The 20,000-nt window shown below is 43.8% G+C and overlaps 1 long non-coding RNA gene across 2 annotated transcripts in view; it reads left to right on the plus strand.

The window, feature by feature from the left end:
* Window positions 1-20,000, plus strand: part of LOC147019552 (uncharacterized) — a 44,914-nt gene that overhangs the window by 20,412 nt on the left and 4,502 nt on the right. Inside the window, exons 1-2 of one of the 2 annotated variants that reach the window (XR_015062023.1) lie at window positions 10,076-10,199; window positions 12,562-12,643. This is a non-coding gene — a long non-coding RNA (uncharacterized LOC147019552). Of the gene's footprint in view, window positions 1-10,075; window positions 10,200-12,561; window positions 12,644-20,000 lie in introns of those variants that run through there. The other variant, XR_015062024.1, reaches the window with a different exon arrangement.

Consider the following 20,000-nt stretch of genomic DNA (forward strand, 5'->3'; position numbering starts at 1 on the left):
AAGTTACCACAGGGATAACTGGCTTGTGGCGGCCAAGCGTCAATCGTGACGTCGCTTTTTGATCCTTCGATGTCGGCTCTTCCTATCATTGCGAAGCAGAATTCGCCAAGCGTTGGATTGTTCACCTACTAACAGGGAACGTGAGTTCGCAAGAATAAGGAAAGTTCGTTGCAATTTGAGCTTTTATTCGTCGAGTTATGAATGTTTCAAGTTGAGGACACCTGGCGCATATGGCCGCGGGCGCCTTGGCTAGATCTCGGCCGCGGCGCTTTTTCCCCAAAGATGAGGTTTAAAAATCATTTTTCATCCCAATAAAGGTTATTTATCATCACATGCCTGACTTGTTAAGCTGTCGGATTATGTAAAGATTGTTCGTGGATGGCTGAATATTACGGTTTTATGACTTTGACAAAATAATTTTAAATAATGCCGTGAATTCCTGTGGTGAATTGAGATTTTTGCTTCGAAGGACGTTGCGGGTTCTTTTTAAAGTCAATTCAAATTCTGTTTTCGGTTTTTGCAGTCGCTTAGGATGCTTAACACTCGGTAGTTGTGAAGTTTGTAAAATTCCGATATTTTATAAGGTTTATATTCGATGGCGCGCAGGGCCTAGGGCGCCTTCACTCGAGGTTAGGCCGCAGCGCTTTTTCCACAAAGTTATTGTTTAAAAGGCAGGGAAAATTCGCCTGTTTTGTTTGTACAAATCCTATCAACTGCCAGCGAATGTTTGATTCCTTTGGGAATCGGTGGGAGCGATTACCCGTTTTCCAGACATTTTCGCAAAACATGACGACACATGTACGAGGCATGATGTACACATATCCAAATAAATTTGTTCTACAATAATTGAAAATAAAAAAGGATAATATAGACAGTTGCAAGCTCAAAAAAAGCGAAACAATGGACTGCTCAACTGGACACTTCTTCAATGAAAGAGTGAGCTTCCACTTTGTTTTGGAGAACGTGACGTCACCATCCATATATGGCACGCGGCTGTTTTTTCAAGCCTCGAGAAATAACTTCGGAGTTAAATTTCATAAATTTTCCCAATAGTTAGGCAACCACAATAGTTTGCATCGAACTATTTAATGCACATATAATCATATTGATAAATTTTCAGAACATTTCTGGTGACCCGCAACCTGCTCTTCGAAGACAGGCCCACATGCAGACACACACACACAAATGAAAAGAAAACCCAGAGTCTTTCTTGGACCCTCGCAGCCGTGGAGAGAGACAAGCTGGGGGGTTAGAGTTCAGTGGGTACCTGGCCGTCAGAGGGAAAGGAGTACTCTGCAATGCAGCACCTGCCAACGGTCGTCTGTTTGGTCCCAGTCGCACGTGTGGGACTCATGGCTCATGGCGGAGCTCGTGTGGCGAATAGTCGGGGTCAAAACCAGCCAAAAACTCCTCGTAACAGCCACCGTTAACAACTGGTTCTTCAGCCACCATGAACAAAACTGGCCCCTCGCAACCACTGCTCGTAACCACTCCTCTTAACCACACAAGAACTCTCGTCCACAGAACTCCTTTCACTACTCCACACAGCCCTCGCACCCCTCTTCCTTCCTCAGACGCGCCCCTCTCTTAAATACCACGAGAGTGAAAAAAGAATGCCTTCGTACGGGGCGGAGCTCCGTGAAGCACGCGCCAGTGTCCGCCTTGATTGGACAGGGTTCCACGGCATGCCTTTCCAGGGTGGAGCCTTGGCCCCTGCCGGGAAACCCCAGCCAGTCTTCCACACGGGTTCATACTTGACAAGTAACAGTATCAATGTTGCACAGGCCGTCGTGCAAGAGTTACAACATTTGTGGAAGGAACGTTGATGGAAGCGGCAAGGAACGGCTGCAAGACCCTGCCTTGGCATGTCAGAGTGCTTGTAGACAGCGGGTGGGAAGTGGATCGTGATGGGGAATGGAATGGTTGTTGGTTGTCTGTTGGATGTAAAGATTTAATAACCGAACTAAAAAGAAATCGCAACGCACGCCTTTGATTCTCCCACTAGACAAAAGGAAAGGGATCTGACTACACACATACTTAACGACATAACTGACTTTTCGGACATCTGTATGTTGAATGCAAATTATTTCCAGATCCGTAACACACACACACACACACACACACACACACACACACACACACACACACACACACACACACACACACACACACACACACACACACACACACACACACACACACACACACACACACACACACACACACACACACACACACACACATATATATTGTTACGGCTGTGGAAATTTGCAGAACACCATATCGGTCCTGAGTTCAGTTATGCCGATAAGTCTGTATTCAGTTAGATTTCCCCACCGTTGTTTAAAGGGATTATTCGTGTTATCAGGGCTGTGATCTTTGAGTTAGCCATTATTCTTTTGCTGTCGTTATTTTGGATCAACCGCTTCACACCAACCACCACCACCACCAACATCGCTCTCAACAACCGCTTCAGACCAACCGCCTTTCCACAACCACACCCGCACCTCAACAAACCACGCCATCCTCACCACAATACCCACAACCGCCAACATTTCCTCACCACCTTCTGTACCCCGCCAATCACCTAACCACCATCTCAACCACAATGCCAACCACCGGCCACGCCACCACAACAAACAACCACACCACAAACCTCGCCGCAGCGAATAACATCTACGCCATGGAGAACAAGAAGAAGCTCCAATAACACTCTTCTTGGAATTTCCCCTCTGAACTGGTAAACAGAAGTAACGGTTACTTAACGTATGAAAACCCGACTCCTCTCTGGGAATTTTCCTCCCCCGCGCACCGCGAAGGGAGGGGTGATGCGCCGTCGAGATAAAAGGGCGAGTTGAGAGGCCGTGGGGCTGCTGGTCTTGGTGGGAGTGGGAGCTGCGTGGAGAGAATGGAGAACGGAGCGCCGCGTTGGCGTTCAGTCAGTGGGGAGTCAGGAGTGTGGAGTTGTGGAGGTCTGGGAGCGGAGTCGAGTCGAGCTACAGTCTGGGAGTTGCGGTCTGGGAGTGCAGTGGAGTCTGTCAGCCTCTCGTTGGTCGACGGAGGCGCTGGTCGAGCCGGAGAGGAGTCGCCAGCCGGATCGCCCTTGAAGGCACGAGCGGAGTCCAGCGGAATACGGGCAGGGCCACCGAGGGTCGCCGAACCAGGGCCCGGCGAGGCACCACGAGGGTGGAGGTAACCTGCAACGGTCTCCTGGGACTCCTTCGGTCCGCCAAGTCCCACGTAATAAAGGCCTACAGGTCCAGTCTGACCCCCTTGCCTCTGAGGGAGTCTTTTCTTGGTTTATTTGTGTGAATGTTGTGGCGCCATGTCCCGCAAGTAGAACTGTGTAAGTGCTTGTAAATAATAATAATAATAATAATAATAGACGGTTGTAGTGCTTTACCTTGTTCGTGTCTTGTCCCTTCCTGCCAATTTCATTGCATTACTGTACCTGTCGTTTTATAAATAAATGTCCTAGTGTGAATGTTAACCCATTCGTTGTGTCCTCTTTCCCCAATTGAACCGCCGTATTGCTCTCGGAATTTAGCGGGCTTTTAAATAGCCGATAATAGAATCGGGTCCAACGAGGCCTGGTGATAATACACCACTCGGTTATCCCAGAACGGAACGAACCGCTTAAGCGGTTCGTGTCCAAGCAGGCCTTTGTTGAGGTACGGTCTCTCAGTAGTCTGCCCGCGCGAATACTTAGGTATATCGATTATTCGGCGATTGACCCTGTCGCGCGCGGGTAGAGTGTTGACCAGGCCGTGGTGTGCACTCGGAGCACACCCGTGACTGGTTTTCAGCGTTGTTCCGGAAAGTCGCGACTGAATTGTCCATCCGGTGGGCGAGATGGCCGCCTTTGGCTAAAGTGGCTGTTCGCATGCTGGGTGGGCGGTAGATTCGTAACAATATATATATATATATATATATATATATATATATATATATATATATATATATATATATATATATATATATATATATATATATATATATATATATATATATATCCATTGTGGACGGATTCGGACGAAACTAGGTAAACAAGTTGAGTGTGTGATAAGGACGAATTAACCTGATTTTGGTGAAGATCTGAATCCGGATCCAGATGTTGGAAGTTTTATGTCATTCACTTCAGCCAAATCCGACCTATCAGTGGGACACAAAACGTAAACTGTTCAGCCTGGTGTGTCGGAAGTATGCACTTTACCGAGTGTGGTTCTGTTTTTTTATTTACTCTTATTATTTTTTAGCAATTCCTGAGAAGTGATCAGACAGCTTGGATTGAACATTCCAACAATGTCACGACACCGTTGGATTGTTGGTTAAAACCCAGCTGGCTCATTGATAACCATCAGTGCCAAAGTAAGCTGCATTGCCTTACGTGTGACACCAGTGGCACAGACTTTGTGCTTGACTCCCTTCGTGCTTCCAGGGCAATTAGGATGGCCACTGAAAGCTGTCTATAAAAAGAAGTAGCACTCCATAAAACTCCCCTTACCCTGAAAAAAAAACATTTGGTTTGTGTTGTGATCTGATCACTGGCCTCACTCTTATCTTCCTCTTCTTTTTTACTTTTAACCCCATATCTGATTTCAATTGACACATTTTTATGTTCTTGTGCCTTTTAGACAATTGGGCTGATGTATGAGTAAAAATGGGTTAATTTTAGGGGGGGTTGTTGATAAGAGCCTGGGGGTAACAAAATGAAAGAGAAAGCAACAAAGACAACTATAAGGTTTATTCAACTCTTAAAGTTGAGTCGGGCCTGGGCAGTGGGTTTGTGAAAGGCTTTGACCAAACGTCCCCCACATTTTAAAAGCCCTTAAAAGAAGTCGAGGTGAGCAGCCTGGATGTACTCACAAGGGTTAGCAATTTAATGCTAGTAAAGGAGCACACGTGACCTGGCAGGGGTGGAGTGAGGTGGGACAGACAACTGATGGTAGTTGGAGCAAGGCCCTTGATGAGATATGGGGAAGTTAAACATCAGAGGCCACTTCCACATCGTGATGACGTGGGGATGTCAGAGAGACCTGCTGCACTCTGGTCTCCTGGGAATTGACACCAACAATGTGCAAGACTGGAAATCACAGCATCCATGGAGGCTCAGATGATTGTGTTAGGCCCTCAAGTCAGAAGGCGTACTCTGTGGCGCTGTGCACGGAGGCCTTGTATGCATTCAGAATCTCTGAGAAGCCAAGAAAAGGCTTGGGCTCTGGTAAAGGATTCCCCCACTTCCTTTCAAGATCAGTTTAGCTGTGTTCAGCCCAGAACAGATTGCTGCTGATTATGAGGCCGAGGAGCTCTGTAGGGTGCACCCCATCACCAACTGGACTTTCTGGTTTTGTGAAGTTATCTCTGCAGGGTACTACCATGGATCGCCACCCCAAAAGGGCAGTGTGCAAAGGTCACACGGATTTTCACAATTTCACTAACAACAGTCTTGGACATCACCGTTTCTCCTTTCGTTGCTCCATCAGCAGGAAATAGTGAGGGCCTTCGCACATGGAAGATTTTAAAGACGTGTCCTTCACATGGATGGACAAGAGCTTGATCCCAGATCTGCAGACAGGCAGACAACTGTGCAGCCTGCCTTTCAATGGGAAAGAGACTTTCAGTACGAGGTCACAAGGTGTATTATGATCGTGTCTGATAACATCGTTGTTTTTCAGATAATTTGGATAACAAACGTACTCCCTGCCAACCAGACGGGAGCGAATAATCTTATCTTGCAAATAACCGAAAGGAAGATGGAATGACAAATTTTCTGTGACATCGATGGGAATTCGATCGGCAATGGCTCCATCCATCGGTAAGTGATGGATTTCATGGAATTTGATCAGGGTACCACTTTGATCAGGATCAGGCATCGGTTAATTTTGCGAGTTCGTGAACCATTTGGGGGCACAAAGAAGCCCACTTTTGGAGGAGTCCATCGACATATTGCGTTCACAAGAAAGTTGACGGAGCGGGGGAGGTATGGATGGATGGGTTCGATTCCCGACAGGATGAAAGGATTAACAAAAGCTGTAGTTCTCTTGCAGTGCCGAGAGGGGAGCACTGTATCAAAGATTGCAGCCTTTCGGATGGAGGAGATGAACCCACTATGTCGTCTGCATTGAAGATCTACACAGAACCAAAAAATCATGTTTGATTTTGCTGATAGATATGGCTTCACGACATTTAATCGTTGTTCTTTTCTTGAATAAATATCTTGATAACGAAGATTTTAATTTTATTTGGTGCCCTTTGATGCTCGATTGGCCCTGCCGCTCCCATTATGTCATCTCGACCTCGGGTTCATACGTGGATGGTCTGACAGCACCTTTGACACTGATTTTGACTGTCGTTGTCATTTGGGGATTCTTGATCAGGAAATTCTTCGTCAAATTCACTTTCTGACGGTTCTGAAAAGAGTTGTACGGCCATTATCCATTACATGCTGATAAATCTTTCCCTCGATAATGTCGGAGCAGGTTATCTGCAATTTTTAGGGGCTGCACCCGCTGGGTTTGCTTTTTAAACTGTTAACACTTAAAAAATTTACTAAAATAAAAACCACGTTCAGTTCTTTGTTTGTTACTTAAAAATCAGTATCATCACATCAACAAAAATTATTTATTTTTTCTGATTCTGTGGACCTTTAAAATTGTGGACGTCAGAGATAGATACCACTTCATCCCGAAAAGAGTTAGCCATTGTTTGTAGGTAACCTGGCCAAATCCCCTGCCTGTAGATGTCAAAGGAGTCAAGATGTTAGGTTATATGAGGTCAATGATAAGAAAGGGGGTGTTATGCTTGGAGGAAAAAAGGGCACCATAACGACGGATGGTTCCAGGGACGATCAGCACGTGTTCTATTTCCACTCCGTCCCATTACAGTGAACCCCGTTCAATACAGACCACACCACCTCTCGTCTATCTGGTACATTACATTAACCTCCTCCCTCCCCAACCCCCTTCCCAAGTTAGCCAACATAGTCCTTCAAGTACTCTGGTGGTTTGTATATTCGTCCCGAATGTTGTACGAAAGGTGTTACAGAAGAATTAACATCCACTGTAGGTCCACATTCAACATCCACTGTTGGTCCACATTCAACATCCACTGTCGGTCCACATTCAACATCTACTGTAGGTCCACATTCAACATCCACTGCAGGTCCATACTCAACATCAACTGTAGGTCCACATTCAACATTCACTGCAGGTCCATACTCAACATCCACTGCAGGTCCATACTCAACATCAACTGTAGGTCCACATTCAACATCCACTGCAGGTCCATACTCAACATCCACTGTAGGTCCACATTCAACATCCACTGTAGGGCCACATTCAACATCCACTGCAGGTCCATACTCAACATCCACTGCAGGTCCATACTCAACATCAACTGTAGGTCCACATTCAACATCCACTGCAGGTCCATACTCAACATCCACTGTAGGTCCACATTCAACATCCACTGTAGGGCCACATTCAACATCCACTGCAGTTCCATACTCAACATCCACTGCAGGTCCATACTCAACATCAACTGTAGGTCCACATTCAACATCCACCGCAGGTCCATACTCAACATCCACTGTAGGTCCACATTCAACATCCACTGTAGGTCCACATTCAACATCCACTGCAGGTCCATACTCAACATCCACTGTAGGTCCACATTCAACATCTACTGTCGGTCCACATTCAACATCCACTGCAGGTCCATACTCAACATCCACTGCAGGTCCATACTCAACATCTACAAAGTGCCATCCTAGCTCCGAGTTCATCCTTTTTTGGTTGAACTAATCTCAGAAATTGAAAGTTAGTTGCAAAAAAGAGCCTTAGGAGATTGAATTGTAAAATTTACACAATTACAGCATCCATACGGTAGCAGAGAGAGGCAGCGTGAACTGCATGTCATCACTTTCCACCATAGTTTCATGCGTCCGGAGTAAATTTGTCATACACAGCACAACAAGGAAGTAAAATGGTTGAGTGGTACCTTGAGCCGAAGTCTGTGATCAAGACCCAGTGGCTTTATTGCAAAAAATTTCAAAGTGAGAGACCCACCTAGCGAGAACTATATTCTTCACAATGTCAAGACGTTCCAGAATGAAGGCACTGTTCACAATCTCAAGAAATCAGAGAGAGAGACTGGACGTTCAGAAGAGACCATCAAGGTGGTAAGACATCTGTCACTCAAAATCCCAGGAGATTGTCCAGCCAGCAATCACAAGAGCTTGGTCTTTCATACACGACACACTACTATCTCTTGGATCCTAAGGCAGGACATGAAACTTTATCCATACAAAGTGCAGATCAAACACTGACAAAGCAGGGAAGTTTGGCGACAGGGTACTCTCCTTCAAGACACTGCACATCCTGTCTCCCCAGTACTCAGACCCTAACCTGCTGGAATTCTTCCTGTGGGGCCACGAGAATTATAATGTTTACAAACACAACCCTCGTAACAGCCAGCATCTCAAGAGGGCTATTGAGGAGAGTGTAAGATCCATCTCACCTCTGACATGCAAGACGGTGACACAGAACTTCGCTATCAGAGTGAGCGCTTGCCTGGGGATACCATGGAAGTCACATCGTTCCATCGCTGTAAATCAAAGTGGCAAAAAACTCTCCCAAGTCTTCTTTATGATGAGTGATTGTTAATTGCTTCTGCTACTGAAGGTGGACAGACGTTATGTTTTTTTTTTTTGCCTCTAAGCTGTCTAGCTTGGGTTTGAATCTCGGCCCAGCTATGAATCCATGTGTTTCACAGCAGGGAGATTTATCAATGTGTGTGTGTGACATCCCTCGGATGGACGTTAAAATTGGCATCCCTGCCATTCCATCTACCGACATTAGTTGGTAGACGCCAAAGATCCCACCGTCTCCTTCGCAAGGAGTGGGCGAGCTATCGCCAACACCATGAAAAGATTCCAAATTCCTGCCCTAACTACTGCTGGAAAGCAATGGCAAACTACCCAGTGTAACCCTTTCCAAGAAACTGCTTTGGTAGCACCGACACACTGTATCAGAGCATGGTACATCAGAATCAGATTTATACCTTTTTCAAAGCTTTGTCCCATCCCATTCAGAACACTTTTGTCCCATGCAGTCTTGAGAAAAAGGACTTGGAAAGGGTTTTTTTTAAAACTCTTGCTTTGTGTTTCCAAGCACGATCTATATCAGCTTTGTTCGTGAACTTTGAATTATAGTCGTGATGGTAACCATACGAAACCGATGGGTCAAACAAACAGTCCAGAGCTGAACCCTCTGCCGACTCTTCTCGAAGAAACTGCTGATTTTGGAATGATCTTTAAGAAAAAGATGCACTTACCGGTAAACAAACATATTTTGGACAAAGCTCTGTGGTTGCATCTCTAAGTGCCGCCATTTTGTCTGAATCTCGCTGTTACTCCACCCGCAGAACTCTTCATCGCAGGAAATTTGATTGGTCGAGACGGTGTAAAATTTTCCCCAAGAACTGCTAAAATGAACGATTTTGGAAGTGGCAAGAAGGCAATTTGTGTTCTCCGGTGTTCAAGTACGTAATTTAATTGAACTAAAATAAAGATTTTAAAGGCTGTAGAAAAAAAACAAAAACTATTTTCCGCCAGTTTACCGACGTTGACGCAGTGTCTTTGACACCACCTCATTCAACACGTTAAATTAGTTCTTCCGGCCTGTTGTTTGTGTCCTTTATAACATCCTTAAAAAGAGTCCTGTATTACCTCACCTAATATCATTAAGCAAGTTGGGGGATTAGCATTTTTGAAATTTTATTCTTCCGGAAACAGTAATCACTGGAAATGCACCACATTGCAGAACACTGGAAATTGGGCTTTGGTTCCTTTTATGAATGTATGTAAACTTGAGCTAAATTAATCAAAGTTACCGGTGAGGAGTACAGACACGACATGTAATGTGATTCTGCTTTTTCCCCGTTTTCTACAACGGCTGACCAGCATCTTGAAGAAAATGCTGCTCAACTGAGTTTAAACTTCGTGCGATTGATCGATGGCATGAGTTCAAGAAAAATTGCGTACTGAAGGGCGTTTGCGATCAACGACAAACAAGGCCAAAAGGAAACGCCCGAACTCGAAGCGACATTCCGTCAAGTTCAAGATTCTTGAGAAGGATCTCGTCGAATTTGTCAGGTGTGAACGAAATTTGAAGCACCGCGTTGCGCACAAGAACATCGTGGTGAGTTTAAAATCCTCTTATTTTGAAACTCGTTTTGCGTGATTCGGTTGTGTTTTTGTGAGCTTCGTGTTTCGAAAAGTTGCGTTTTTTGTATTTGGTAAACTATAAATCTACATGACCGTAGGATGTTTGTCATAACTACCTCCGCCACTGAAGGTGAAGGAAGTTATGTTTTCACCCCTTTCTGTTTGTTAATTGCCGGAATCCTTCGGATTTCAGCATTTATGTTGGTCGGTTGTGTGTGTCTGTCTGTCTGTCTGTTTGTTTGCGTGTTTGTTTAACCTGTAGCAGCCACATCGTTTCAGCAATCATGACCAAACTGGGCAGAGACGTCGGCCATGGTCCAACTTAGACACTTGTCGTTTTTGGTGAATCGAGGTCAAAGGTCAAGGTCAAGGTCACCGAAAAACCGGAATTCTTATTTTCGCAATAACGTCCGCGAAAATGGTCGTATCGACTTCAAACCAAATGCAAAATGTGCATCTTCCAATTCTGCATCCAAACATATGTCTCATTTGGGGTGTCACACCAAATCCCATCTTAACAGTCTGGGGTCGAATGTCGGGGGGGGGGGGGTCGGGTCAAAACTTTCAAATTGCGACAAAAACGCCATTTCAAGTTCGATTGAATTCCAAGTTATGATCATGACCAAACTAAGTGCTATAACTCATTAAACAGTCGCACTATCGACTTATAAGAACCAAATTGATTTCCAGGTTTTTGTTTTTTCAGAGATCGTGGAGATATGACAAAGTTATTCCGGCAATTCCTTGCTCAACGAGCAATTTCATTTGTCTGTGTGCAGAATATCTCGAAAAGTTGTGGGCGGATTCGGATGAAACTTGGTGAACAGGTTGGGTGTGTGATAAGGACGAACTGATTAGATTTTGCTGAAGATCTGGATCCAGTAGCAATAATTTAAAAAGTAATTCTTCACCATTGAGAGATAGGGCCAAAAACGATATATTCGATATCTCAAAAAGTTGTTGGCGGATTCGGATGAAACTTCCTGGACAGGTTGGGTGTGTGACAAGGAAGAATTGGTTAGATTTTGGTGAAGATCCGAATCCGGATCTGGATACGAGAATTATTTAATTTTTAAAGTGATTCTTCACCATTGAGAGATAGGGCCAAAAACAATACAGTTCTGTATAACATGATATTTCAAAAATGTATCGGGCCCGACATGTTGTCGTGGATCAGACATTTCGTGGCGGAGGTATGTGCTGTACCGAGTGCCCTTCTAGTTTAGACATGCAACAGTTCATTACGAGTAGTTGTTTTTAAATGAACATAAGGTGCTCGATTATTTAATATGAGCATATAAGGTGCACAATAACATAATTATTTGTTATGGATGATGCTTTGCATGATGTTTTGTAAATACCTCACCTTATCCCACATGGGGGACTAGGCGAGGTAGAGGATTAGTATTTTTGAAATTTTTCTGCTGAAATGCTTAATCCCTCATGGGGGATGAAAGGAGGTAATACGGTAAGTTTTCTGTTTGGAATGATTTTCAATTTTGTTTGACTGTCAGACAGGCAGACCCGGACTAACGCAATTACCTTACCCCTCTGTACGCATGCGCGCTCGGGACGACATTCCGTACAATTTGCCAAATTCAGAGCCAAAGTACGACGAAACTACAGGTTAGTGTTCCGATTCATCTTCTGATTCGTGTTCAAAATATAACGTTCAATTGAAATTATGTAGTTCCTCAATCATAGACCAACAAATGTCAGATAGACAGAGTGAACCAAATCCTGAACCCAAGTCGGCACCTTTTGCGCACAGGGTAACAAAGCATTGGAATATCACCAATACTTTTGAAATGCCCTGTACTGAATATGCGAGCTGGTGCGATTTGAAAATGCTATGCTTTTGTGCTGTCTGAGGATGCTCTAATCATACTATCAGAGAAAAGGATGGATCGTTTTATCGAGTCTCAGGAGTTATAACATATCAAGGAATTCAAATTGAGGAATTATCAAACTGTTCAAGGCCTGTTAACCCTGGGATGAAAAGTCAACAATGTCTTCACACATTTCTGGGAAGACAGCTGGGATTCCATCAGAAAGAGCTGTTTCCCATCAAAAGAAAATGGAAAAAATTGGTGGCAACACCCCAGGGCGCTCACCTGGTGGAATAATTATACTGAGGAGGAATTCAGAGTGTGACGGAAAATGCACCAATGAACCGATGTTATAGCAAATACCTATTTTTGGGGAGCAATTCCCCCTTCCTCTTCCCATAAATCCCATTCGACCCCGATTTTTTAAATAGCGTGAACAAACTTTTGTACATCACGGGTGATGAAGGTTGTGGTCGAGTTTCATTGAAATTGTGTGTGTCGTTTCAGAGAAGAAGTTGCAAGTATTGATGGACAGACAGTGGACGCGCCATCCCATCAGCTCCCTGGGACTACTTACTGTACGTTTCAGGTGAGCTAAAAAAAAATAAATCATGTTGACCAAGCCATGTGAATATTAATTAATACATCCCGTTTGTTAACATTTCATCAACGAGCACATTTAGGGTCCGAAAAGAACTGTCTTCACATGCTTATGTGGCCAAAAATAGCAAAAACACTGATTGTGGGGGTGGGATCTGGAGTATTGGGAGAGGATCTATCTTCCATTTCGTACACATATTCAAGGCTCATGGAAGAGTGAGAACACAGAAAAGATCTGGCTGCAATATAACAAAAGGAACAGCAGAAGGAGAAGGGGGAATGCCAATGGTAGGGATGAGGGAGAAAATAGACGGAGACGGACAACAAGGGATGGAGGTAACGATGAGGGGTATGGGAGAATGCAAGGATGGAGCTGATTACAATGTCCCCCCGTTTTTAGCTCACCTGGAAAATTGTTCAGGTCAGGTATTGGCATCGCCGTGGTGTCAATAAGTCAGTATGTCAACACTCGAATATGCTTCTCTAAAACTACTCACATGATTTCGATGAAACTTGCCCCGCAACTTTCATTACCCGTGATGTACCAAAGTTTGTTCACAACATGAATAAAAATCAGGGTCTAAAGGGGTCCAAGTTTGACCCCCCATAATAGGTACTTGCCTTCTTCTCTGAAGCTACATTCACGATTTTCACCAAACTTTGTAGAACTGAGGACCAAGGCCTCCTGATGCCTTGCAAACCCCAACAAAAAATTGCATATCAAGGAGGTCAATTTTATGGTCAAAGGTCATTTCGTTTCCGGAATTGCGACTTTTGACTTCTCAAAAAGTAAGTAGGATGCGATTGGGTTAGAAAAATGTTCTTATAGAAACCATTTGGATTGACGAGCCCAAGTCATTACAATCTTCTTTGTTCGTATGCAGCACAAGGCTGCAGGGTCGCATCATTGGCTGAGGGCACGACTGTGCGGCTGATGCAGTGCCATTTGCTGGTGAGGACAGGAATTTGGAATTTGCTCATGGTGCCGGTAGTGGCTCGCCAACTCTTCATGCGGGACACCATGAGATCTTTAACGTCCACCAACAAATACTGGCAGACAGGAAGCCCATTTAACGTCCATCCGAGGGACAACACACACACACACACTGATTAATCACCCTGCCTGTGAAACATTGGGATGACAGTTTATAGCTGGTTTGGGATTCAAACCCAAGCTATACAGCTTAGAGGTGAATGTACATACCTCGAAGCCATCGTGCCAGCCCAATCATTACAATGCAAGCCAAGGATCAAACAAATATAATATAGGAGACCTTTTTTTGTAAACATAGTTGAGGCTCATGGAAGAGCTGCAATTAATATACTGAATGGATCAGGAAGCAACAGGACAAACGGAACGGTTGAGAGGGGACACCAACCACAGAGTTGAAGGCCAAGATAGAGGGAGATTTGGCCAACCAATGGGTGTGGGGAGGAATGGGAGGCAGGAGAGGATGCATAGGGTGGACAAGATGGATACAGAAGGAAACTCTCAGGAGGGAAAACTGGAAATTTATAAGGAGGAGGGATTGGGGTGGGGTAGATGGTTAACGAGTGTAGAAAAGATCATGGTTTTGGATTGGGGATGATCTGAGATGGTGATGAACAGCTGTCTTGAAGACCTGGAGGGAAGAATGAGATTGCAGAGCATGTGGAAGATGGTGTACCACTTAAAGAAAATGTTGATGTTGTATTGTATTTAGATATTTGATTGAAATCTTATATATGACAATCATGAAGATTTTAGTCTGAACTCAAATTATAAATAAATAAGGAAAAAAGACATAAAATGTCACAACCCCCGTTGTTAACTAAAATGGCTCCCAGTCGGCCATCTTTGATCTCATCAGAAAACAAAATGATGTGCAGATGTTTAGCTTTTTGCCAAGTACAAATAAAATCGGTCCATACATGTCCGAGATATGGTGCGGATGCACACATGTATGGACACGAAAATCAAGACCAAATCCATAAGCCCCCATTTTGGACTAAGTCCAACGGGGGCTAATAACTCGACTCGTACCATCACTCGCTTACCAGTGACAAAGTGTTTGCTGTTGTATCTCACCGGATAAACCACACAAACACAGAGCATGGAGTGTTTCTTGGGACTCCAGTGATTCACAGATTTGGTTAGAAACTCTGGATGTCATTCAACCACTTGTCGTGTCTTTCAGGGTATTTCATTCTGGAAGGAAACTTGAAGAATGAGAACTTTTATCCTTTTTTGAGGTTGTGCTTGGTACAAAACATAGCTTCACAGCTTCTCGGCATGAATATGATACCTTGTCTCAAAAGGCTGAAGCATTGGTACAAACAAATCGAATATTTAAAAAGGAAGGATCAATTTATTGGCATGCATATTGTAGTTGTACCGGCAGCGATACGACAACATGTGGAACTGTAGACGGGTCAATATGCCATCAGACCCTCAACAAATTCTAACAAAAGGTTTTTCAGTGTTTTTCTTACCTTCTAGGTGTTTTAAACGACAGAAAAAAAATTCTACCAAAATCTGATCACCGGAAGTGGGTTAAAACTGGGCCAGTTCCAATATGGCCGCCGCTGACCCTGAAAATCAGGAAGGCGGCTGTAACTGCCTTATTATTAGGTGTAGAACAATAATTTTGGAATCTAACCTCGGGTTTTAAGATTAAAGGAATTCATTGGTGCCGATGGATTTATGACTTGGTCCATGATGGCGGTCAACGATCATTAATGAAGGCACCTACCATTAACTCCCATATTATTTCACCTGTAAATCAGTTTTAGGGCCAAGGAATGCAAATATCCGGGTTTTTTTGAGTAAATATTATTGACATATTTCAGAATAATGTATTTCAGAGAGTATACTGAATAATTCAGTGAAAAATCTGATACATACTAAATGCAACAGTAAAAATAACTAACTGTCACTCTTTCACCGTCTCGGTTTCGTCCTCAAAACTGTCCTCTCGTTTCTCTGAAAGCTGGTTGTGCGAATTGTCACAGTATGTAAGTTGGCATGATCCAGATGTAGAAGTACAGAGAAGCCCATATATTTTGTAACCTCAACGGGGGTAATTGCAACCAATTGCGCAATTGCAATGTTCCATTTTCAAGAGAGTGTCAGGTGCAACATTCATATAAAACATTATGGGTATAAGTTAATTATCTTCAAGTTTCCAACCCCAGTTCAAAGGATCAATATCACTTGTCCATCCCCATCCATGTCATGATCTGAAAGTACACCCTGAGACAATGGAACATGGTGGAAGACTCAGTTGGGGGAAGACGTTCGGGCAGAGCAAATGATTTTGCAGAGACTACTTTCTTCGTGAGTATATCATAATGCAATGCTGTCAGAGAACATGTACTTTTCTTACCAAACATAACAGCCATTGCTTGGCTGCCGAGGTTTTCTATGTCAATGCGGTTTTTGCCTGGTAAAGTCAATGCATTTGCACAGGATTGGAGGACTGGATCACCTTTCACGAGTTTTTGGAAGGCTGATTTCTTTCCAACACCATAAATCTGGGACGTTGAATCGCATCCTGTGAAAGCATGAGGATACTGTATAACAATTGTGTACACAACTCACTGCCAAAAACACACTTTATACAATTGATGTACTTTTTTGGAATACCTCTTGACTGACTGTCTGATCTAAAATACAGTGGTTTGAAATATGCTGCGGCATAATGGAGAAGAAGAATTAACAAGTCATTGACCTCTCCAATCAGCGTGGTGGATTTAGTGATGTCCACATCAGTGTCCCCTTCTGCCTGAATGGTCGTACAGCCCACCTTCCTCAGTCCATCACTTATAAGCTGATTAGTTGTTGCTTGTTACTTCCCCTTGAAAGGAATTATTTCTGCTTCCCTTCAAAGTCGGTTTCACTGGTGAAGTTCACAACTGGATAATTGATGGGGTTTTCCCCCGTCTCTGGTGTGCGTTATCCTTTCTCGAAGGACCTGCCCTGTACCCGTCAAGCACAGCAGTTGCTGCCCCATAGTGCTTACTTGTAAAGTCAGCATATGCCTTGGTTATTTTACCATAGTTATCTCCCCTCCTCCACTTCAGCTTGCGTAGTAAGGAGCCTCTGTCAAGCACATATCTTTCAGTCTTTTGGATAGCATCTGATGTCGCTTCACTTGATGGTATCTTGTGACGATGGTCATCGATGGCTTGGGTCGTTGAGGCTTGTCGGTCTTTCTCAAGATTTTTTTGTCCTTAAAAAGGGGTGACAGGTGTGGACTCAGCTCATATCTCATCACCTCCTCAAGAGACGGATGTCCTGTCCTGGACACTCCAAGGAATTGCTGGAACAGTCGGCCAGGACAATGGTTCTGTGCAATCTTGACAGCAGATGAATTTCCCAGGCTCTTGGCTTTGTCTTTCCTCTTGAAAGAGAAGTGAAATACAGGCTGTCCAATCATTCTGCTGATGATGTACCTTCCATCGGATTCGTATTCGTGCACATTGACGTCTTCTTTCGCCACCATCCCATTGATGATATTTCTCATTGAGGGGTCAGAGGAGAAAGGTGAACATGAAATCAGCTTTGTGTGCATCTTCGAAAGGTCTGATGCATCTCTTTCAATTCTGGCGTCAGTTAAATATTTGTGTTCTTCACTTGTGGTGTATGTGAGATCATTGAACTCCTGCATGGCAGTGTTGAACTCAGACATTATTACAGAGATAAAAACATTCAATATCCAAGAAAATAACGCTGAAAGAAGGTCAAAACAAATAATATTTAATAAAGAAAACAATGAAGCAAAAACCACTTTCCAAAATCAAATCATTTGGGAGTGTTGGCTGCCATATTGGCCGCCATCTTGGATTTACGGATTCAATGGACGAAGTCATAAATCCATTGGTACCATTGAATTCCTTGACCCTTAAAACCCGAGGTTAGAGACAAAAAAAATTGTTTTACACCTAATAATATGGAAGTTACAGCCACCTTCCTGATTTTCAGGGTCAGCGGCGGCCATCTTGGAACTGACCCAGTTTTAACCGACTTCCGGTGGTCAGATTTTGGTAGACTTTTTTCAAAAATGAACTTGCCTACTAAGCGTTACTAAGCTTCTGCTTTCACCTCATCTTGACCTTGGGTCACAAAGTTCCAGGATGCGAAGGCAAATTATGAACAATATCACAGCCAGGAGTGCCATTCACCTCGCTGCTAAGGAGTTGTTTTCACCGTGCTAAAATGGTGGCCTCACCATGATAAAATTGTGTGTGTGCGTGCGTGTGTGTGCGTGTGTGTGTGCGTGTGTGCGCGTGTGTGTGCGTGTGTGTGCGTGTGTCCTCAATAGCTCCAAAACCATGAAACTTTGCTTGCGTCCTCAGTGAAATCCAAGGAAGAGCAAGAGTGAAAATTGGGTGTTCGGGTTAATTAAAACACCCCTTTTAAAGATAATTAATGGCCTTTTTAAAATAATATCCTTTTTCAGACACATACTCGGCCACCTTGCTCTCTAAGGGGTCTTAAGGCATATCCTGGGTTACCTCATTGGGGTCTGAAGCTGCCATGTTTTTTGGCCTGCTCAACATGCCTTGGCTTGGAACAGGCCACAACGATTTGTCAACGATAAAGTTTTTGTTTTTTTTTAACCGCTTTCCTCCCTCATATTATCGACAGTGTGACCACTCCTTGGCTTTTTTGACAAGATCTTGGCTATTCGTTGTTCACCTTGGCGTCCTGATTTTCGATAGGTTTTCTTGGCGTATAGGTTTTCTATTATCATCGCTTTTCTGAAACCTTTTGAATTATTGGCTCTTTTCATTGGCTCACCTTGGCATTTATGAAAATGAGGAGTGGTCACACATATTATCGAATCCCTGTTCATCATGGCTACGAATCGTTGGGTACATCATAATAATGCTTATAAACGTCCGAAGATGCCAGCGTTCCTGACTTTATTTCATTTCCGCACGTGCCATAACCTCAAGAATCTCTTAAATTAATCCGAATTACAAAATTTAAGCTCCAGAATCGAACTTATAAGCAGTTTCGACCTCCAATAAAGTGTTCATCTGTCCAAATGCAACTTTGCTTGGGCGTCTCTGGGAGGTATTTAATATGACGGATCATTGCTTGCCGAGCCAGCCGTTCCTTACCAACCGTTTCGTTTGAGTGCTTAAACCACTTGACGAGCGCTCTAAAATATTCACACTATTACTGAATACCACATGGCGATCGACTTTAACAAAGTTCAGGGGCCACTCGCGTGCATTGGGCACGTGTTGTTTTACAGTGGAACAGGCGGTGGCTGGCTCGCTGAAAATGTGAAATTTTATTTTCCACATCGTTTCTCCTTTTTGTACGACCTTCCATGATATGACCGACAAATCACTTCGGCACAGATAAATAAAAATAAAATTTTAAGGTTTCGTTCTTAAACGTTTCTTCAACCGTTTTGTGGCGCGCTTGGTGAAGCCATTTGACGCGCGTTCTTTAACCTTCAATGGCATTGCTCTCCGTTCGTCTGTTCGTGGTTGACGTTGATTGGTTATGAGAGGCAAGGTGCAATGTCATTGGCTCCTGACAAGATTAAAGAATGTATCCTATAGGCTTATTGAAAACTGATATTCGAAATATGATTACATATTTGATGATCGAAACTCATGGCCTAAATAAGTTTGTGGAAATCAAGAGTAAAATTGGGGGAAAAAATGAGGTATAAGCGATTTCTTTTTCACCCAATGTAATGAAATAATATGCTCATGGGACATGAGGTAAAGTGGCTCCAAAATGGACTTTTCACTCTTTTAAAGGTAATTATTGTAAGTCTGACTATATTCTCCACCACACAGGGACATCAGTAGCGATCGTTTTGGATTGGGATTCTACTTTTATTTTGTGTACATTTTCTAAGTATAAATACAACATGGAATCACAGTTTGTTTATTAACAGTGCGTTAATAGATATGACCTGACTGACAGGATGACCTTGAGGTACCCACACTCGCCTCAATAGCTGTCTCGCCTGGGTTTGAATTGCGACCCAGCTATAAAATGTCATCCTCGCCTTTCAATCGTCAATGTGTGTCTTCAAACCTGTCTTCCGACATTAGTTGACGGACATTAAAGATCCCCGTGGTGTCCTTCACGAAGAGTGGACAAAGTTATCGCCCGAACCGTGGCCAAATTACAAATTCCTGCCCTAACTACTTTTGGGAAGGCAATGACAAACCACCCAGTCTGCATGGGGGAGAGAGGGGAAGGGGAAAGGATTAGGGAAAAGAGAGGAGAGTGGGGGGGGGAGAGTGGGGGAGAGGGAGGAGGTAGGGGGAGAGAGAGGAGGGGAGAGACAGGGGAATGAGGGAGGGAGAGGGAGGGAGAGGGAGGGAGAGGG

The sequence above is a fragment of the Eptatretus burgeri genome, chromosome 9, assembly GCF_056783735.1.
Source record: "Eptatretus burgeri isolate ZD-2024b chromosome 9, Ebu_testis_v1, whole genome shotgun sequence".
Taxonomy (NCBI): domain Eukaryota; kingdom Metazoa; phylum Chordata; class Myxini; order Myxiniformes; family Myxinidae; genus Eptatretus; species Eptatretus burgeri.